This window comes from Nicotiana sylvestris, chromosome 8 (genome assembly GCF_000393655.2).
Source record: "Nicotiana sylvestris chromosome 8, ASM39365v2, whole genome shotgun sequence".
Taxonomy (NCBI): domain Eukaryota; kingdom Viridiplantae; phylum Streptophyta; class Magnoliopsida; order Solanales; family Solanaceae; genus Nicotiana; species Nicotiana sylvestris.
This window is the reverse complement of record NC_091064.1, coordinates 108944889-108950920: the sequence shown is the minus strand read 5'-3', so window position 1 is coordinate 108950920 and position 6032 is coordinate 108944889.

The window sequence follows — 6032 nt, the reverse complement described above, 5'->3', positions numbered from 1 at the left end:
GGGTTCTTCATTTTGTTCTGTGTATTAGCATGACTGACTGGTTCTCATTTTGAGTTTCTGTGATTTCTTGTGATTATTTTTCCTTAATATGTTTCTACTGAGTTTCTTGGCCTAAACTTACACTAATTCTATGTGCTTGTATTCATCTAGACTGTTCAAGACTTGTCTCTTTCTCATTGAATCAGTATTGTTTAACTTTCATGTTTGCTAGAGTTGTATGTCGACTATTGACTATCAATGTCCTACTTTATTTGTATGCTAAACGCTAACTCCTTTCATGACTTTCTCTTTGATTGATTCTGAATTCCCTGTTTCTTGGTTTGATTTGAAAACTTTCCTTTAAACCTTCGATTCTTACCTTTCTACTCAGTGTGATTGATTTATTTGCCTAAACTAACTTTCTCTTACCTTGTCTGCATTGTTACTTGATTCTTACCAACTATCTCCATAATTAGAATTTTTTGAACCTAGCCCTAATTACCTGTTCTTTACTTGAACTGTTCGAAATTCTTTCATTATTTGTTATGCTCCAGCTATGTATAATTTCTTTCCTTACTTGTCATCTTCCCTTTAACGTTTGAATTAATTCCCTTAATTAAGGGAGGACTCGAATTGATTTTATTCTGAGTTCTATAATTATTGAGTTTTGTGATTCTTACCTTATTTTACCTAGCTTTCAAACTACTATATATATTGCTCTCTTCTACAGTCTTACATACGCAGAGACACATTTAATTCACATCTCTCATACACTCAAAAGTTCTTCTGCTTTCTTTGTTGCTTACTATTGTTACTAAATTAGCCGGCTGCAAACCAAGGCTAATTATTGTAATCTCCTGTTCTTTACCTTTCGTTTATTCTCTTTACTGGTATGTTCTGATTTTAAATTAAAGTTCTCAAACCAATGTGTTTCATACTGCTTCAGTTCATCATATTCTTAATCTGTTTCTATCTTTTTGTTTTGCTGTTCAACATGTAATGGACCTATTACTTCACCTAGTTATGTCTTCTGATTTCTAGAATCAGCATGTCTTATGAACTAGTAGTTTATTTAAACTTGACTCTACCTTGTCTTTGAATACTGGTTTACTTGGTAGTTAGTCTCTAGCATGAACCGTTCTTTTCAAAGCAATCTTGTTACTCTAAGTTGTTTGATTCTATGCTGGTTCTGGAGTTCCTATTGTGTTGTATCATTTGATATCCCTAATCCCATGAACCCCCAAAGCATATCTGATTATGTCCCTATGTTCTAACTAGCACCCCTGAATCCATGTCTTATTGTTTGCACCATTAACTACCCCCTTTTAATTGCTAAGAATTCTGTTTACTTATATTGTGTGTTCCCAGTCCCAATTACCCATGTGGTTTGGTATTTGAGTGTTGTTGAACCTGTTTTGGCTCTATGTTTGATATGTTTGTGTGATTACACAACTCTTGTTAAAACTGTTTACTGAACAACTCTCCTATTTATAAAATTACTGAGTCTTTTCAAATACTGCTTTCCTATTAAAACCTTTTCAAAACCATGTCAAGCACTCTCACTCCACTCTTAGGTCCTTAAGTTCTGCCCCTCTAGTGTGTGACTGCCTTGGGATCCCTATGAGATTCCTCTGAACTCTAATGCACTGGAGCTTGCTCTTCCACATTGCACTTACTCAGTTCTGGTTATAAAGTCTAGGTGTGAGAACTGCCCGGGATCCTTGAGATCCTTAGTGAACTCTGATGCACCTAGACAATGATATTATCTATGGAATTTGGCATTTGAGGCTATTGGAGGCTTGAGAAAATCATTTGGGCCTGCTTCAGACTCCCTATAGTGTAACTTCTTCTTTTATTTTTATCTATTTAGGTAATTTATTCAGCTGGTCTGTAATAATTATTTGTAAACGAATATTGGGGTGATTAGTGAAAAAGGGTGGGTAGTTATATATTTGTGGGGTAATACGGGTAGAAACTATGCCTATAGGATCTTGTTAATATACTTGCTATGTCTGCTTTACCATACTAGAAACTATGCCTATAGGATCTTGTTAATATACCTGCTATGTTTGCTTTACCATACTAGTTACCATGCCCATAGAGTTTAAATAGTTCAAATAATAGAAATCATTCCTATAGGACCTAAATGGCTTTATAATTAGATATCATGCCTTAGAATGCGATCAGGTTCAGTTTCTGTTACAATGAGCATTTACATTTGTTTCTACTAGAAATCATGCCTATAAGTTTCTAACATCAGCTCTTAACAACTATATATCATGCTTATAGGGAATAAAATCAGGAATTCTGCCTATAGAATTAAAATCAATTTAGTTACACAAGTCAGTCTAATTTGTGTTATTTCATTTGTAATTGGCTTAATCAATTGTCCACTTCTTTAATCGATCTTTCAAACATTGCCTTCATTCACTACTGCTAGAAAGCATGCCTATAGGAAATCAAGAGTCCGTTTTGAAAACTGTTCACTGTTTTACTATATCAACGTAGTTATCATGTTCTTCGGATATCATTGTTCTGCGTTTAGGCAAGCCTATAGGGTGATTTTAAATTTTGCAACTCTGAAACTGTATTTTTGCTAATTAAAGCTGTTCAGAATTTAACAGGTTTAAAATCAGTAGGCAAACTGATCAGGACCTTACTATCAAGTTTATAAAAAACATAGTTGCATATTTTTGTGCATTGACATCCACTTAGATATCCTGTTTAAGTCCTTTCTCTAAAAAAATGGATCTTGTTTGTGTTTGATATGTGCTACTTATGTGCATTACTTGTGGAGATAAACCTGGGCCTCTTAAGTGCTTCTTTCTGCATTTATCTGTTAAGTCCTATGTGTTCTTACCTGTCGCTTAGAATTTTCTCATTTTAAAACACCTTAAGGGTCGTCTAGAACTGCCCAGATTTTGAGATCTTAAAATACCTCCAGGGCCACAAGGAAGGGACGGGTAGTGCACGCATAGGACATTGTCAAGGTTATTAGAACGCCTTAGGCTATGACCAAGGGGAGGGAATTGGGTAGTAAGGATATGATGACTATTCGCTAACGTCACGTGTAGCCCCTTATTGAGGAGTGTTTACCGGGCATTGCGTGGGGTGATCCTGTAGGCTAACAAACCTAGGACCCCCTCCTTTCTCAAATTTCTTTTGCTTAAAACTTTATTTTTTATATGTACACAACTTGTTCAAATCCTTTGTCTTATTATCTGAGTCATACAATGTCCAACATGCTTTATTTGCAATTATTTGTTTCAACTACTTATTTGTTCAAGGACTAATTCATAAGTATAATTTCGGTCGGGACCCATCATTATGGACCGAGAGGGGTGCCTAACACCTTCCCCTCAAGGTTATTTAGAGCCCTTACCCTAAATCTCTAGTAATGCAAACCAATCCAAGAGTTAACCGCTCTGGGCGCCCTACCGCACCATAATCGATTAGGTGGCGACTCTTCAAACACCCAATTCTCAAAAAGGAAATGAGTTATTACCCCCATGAATATCCGAACCCGCACTTTCTCAGCAGAGAAAAAAAGGGGGTGCGACAAGATAAAAAAATTTATGGCAATGTCTCCATAACAGACTATCTTGTAGGAAATACCTAGCCCGGATTGGAATCAATATTGACCCTCTTTGCCTATATGTGATATGAAGGAAGAAGAATCTATCACTCATAGTTTTCTCAACTACAAAGTGAACAAAATATTTTGGGATAATTTGGGTGGGGTAAACTTTTATGATCGCATAAGGGGCACTGACTTGCTCAATTAAAAAATCAAATTTTCTCTATAAGACATAACCTACTCAAATGGAATTATATCCTCCCTTTCTCCCTATGGGAAACTTGGATTAACAAAAAATGCTAATAATCGAAACAACTTGAGGCACGCTATTAACATAAACAATATTATTCAAAAAGTTGTGGAATGCAAGCTTCTTACGGAAAATAACCCACTGCCCATTGAAAGGATTCAATTACAAATCAACTGGCAAAAGCCCCCAAAAGGATGGTACAAATTAAATATTGATGTTAGTAATAACAACTGCCAAAGTGGACTGGGGGGAGTATTCTGCAACGCAAATGGTCACTGGATTGTTGGATTCACAAAGTCCATAAAAGCTAGGGGCTCTATGGAGGGAGAACAAAATGCAATAAAGGAAGGACTCAAAACTGCCCATAAGTGGGATTTATTCCCACTAGAAATAGAGACAGATTGTGCGGAGGCAATACAAACGATACAATGTGGTAATAAATTTTTTGAAAATGTTGTCAATGTTTGCAGGTCGTTAATGCACCAAGGGAAGGTGACCCTCCTCCAGCACACATTTAGGGAAAGCGACACTGTCGCTCACACCCAAGCTTGGAAGGACTCCAGGAAGGAAGAAAAAAGTTTTTGTATCCCCTCCCAATGTTGTTTTTAATTTTGTTAAGTATGACAGAAGACAATCAACGTTGTTTTGTTAACTACCTATCTATGAATTCTTACAACAGTTTAGCAAGCTTAGGAAATCAATGTGTCCTAAGCGGCACACAACTAGGCCATGATGTAACAAATATTACGTAATTTTAATATTTATGTTTTCTGTTTGCTCAAAAAAAGATCAGGATACGAAGAGTAGGTCATAAACTCATAATAATTATTAGTAGCTCCTAAAGAGTTATTCTGCCTGCTCTGCCTTCCCCCCTGTCGATCAATGAACTAGGACTATCAAAGGGAAACATGGACGAAAACAAAATGACCGGCACAGCTGCACCTCCTAAGCTGACCCTCAAGCCCCAAACGCCAGCGATCTTGTTGTTAGGAAATTGACGATACGTTTTAAAACAGAATAAATAATTTGTTCATAGAATAAAATGACCTATATAAAATAAATTTTAATTAAATTTAAAGTCTTATATATTAGGGTTCACGACATAGTTTACTTATAAAAAATTTCTAAGCAAAACTTTAATTGCTTTTCAGGTGCGAAACATTTGAAAAAGTAACAAGGAGAGAATAATAGTTACTTTACCTACTTCATATTATCAAAATAATTGAGAAGATTCATATACTGTAAACTTTTAATTTTGATTTTCAAATCCAAAATATTAGAATTTCCTACATACTTCAAATAAAAGTTTTAATAAGTAAAATATTAATTCATTTTAAAGTTTTACAAATAAAAAAAATAATCAAATGACAATTTTGACCAATATAAAATTTACTTTAAAAAATAAAAAAAGTCTTCAACATTATGTCTTGTAATTATTACTCTCTCAAATGCAAATTAGTTCCTTTTTCCCATCTTCTATCCATCAATGTTTTTTTTTTTGGGTTTTCCACTCGGTGTCAAGTACTCATATTCGGGCCCGATTAAATTCGGATTTGCGGTAATCCCACATTGAGGGGTAAAGTGCTCCCTAACAAAGGTAACTTTATACCTAGGAACTCAAAATCGAGGCCTCTAGTTAAGGATAAAAGAGTACTTACCACTCCTTGGTAACCCATGTTGGTATTTGAAAGAGGGGCTTCCTTCACTTAAAAGGAAATTAATAAATAACACACAAACAATTTTTTAAGATCAATTTTTGTTTAGTCACTTCTTAAAGTAAAACACTGAGCGGGAAAAAACGAAAGTACACAACTGAGCAGGAGAAAAGGTAACCCATCTTGCCTTTTGGTGTTACGAGAAAAAGTTACAGTATTTAAAAAAAAAAAAAAGAAACAGTAGAGTAACTTTTATAATTTCTCAAAGAAGAAGAAAGTAAAAAAAAAAAAAATACTTTTTTTTCTTCTTCTTGTTCTTTTGCTATACTATCTACCATTTCTTTACTATAAATCACTACACCATTTTGTAGGTAAGAATGTTTAACTAATATGTAAACGTTGTAGTATATCAAAAATAATGACTTGTTTGAATACAAAGATCAAGCTTTTAAAATTTGGGTGTCTTAATATTTTCTTTAAAATAAAATAAAAGTACATACTTATTTTAATATTACATAAGGACTAGTAATATTTAAAAGATTGTTTACCTCGAAAATACGAGTAACAATTA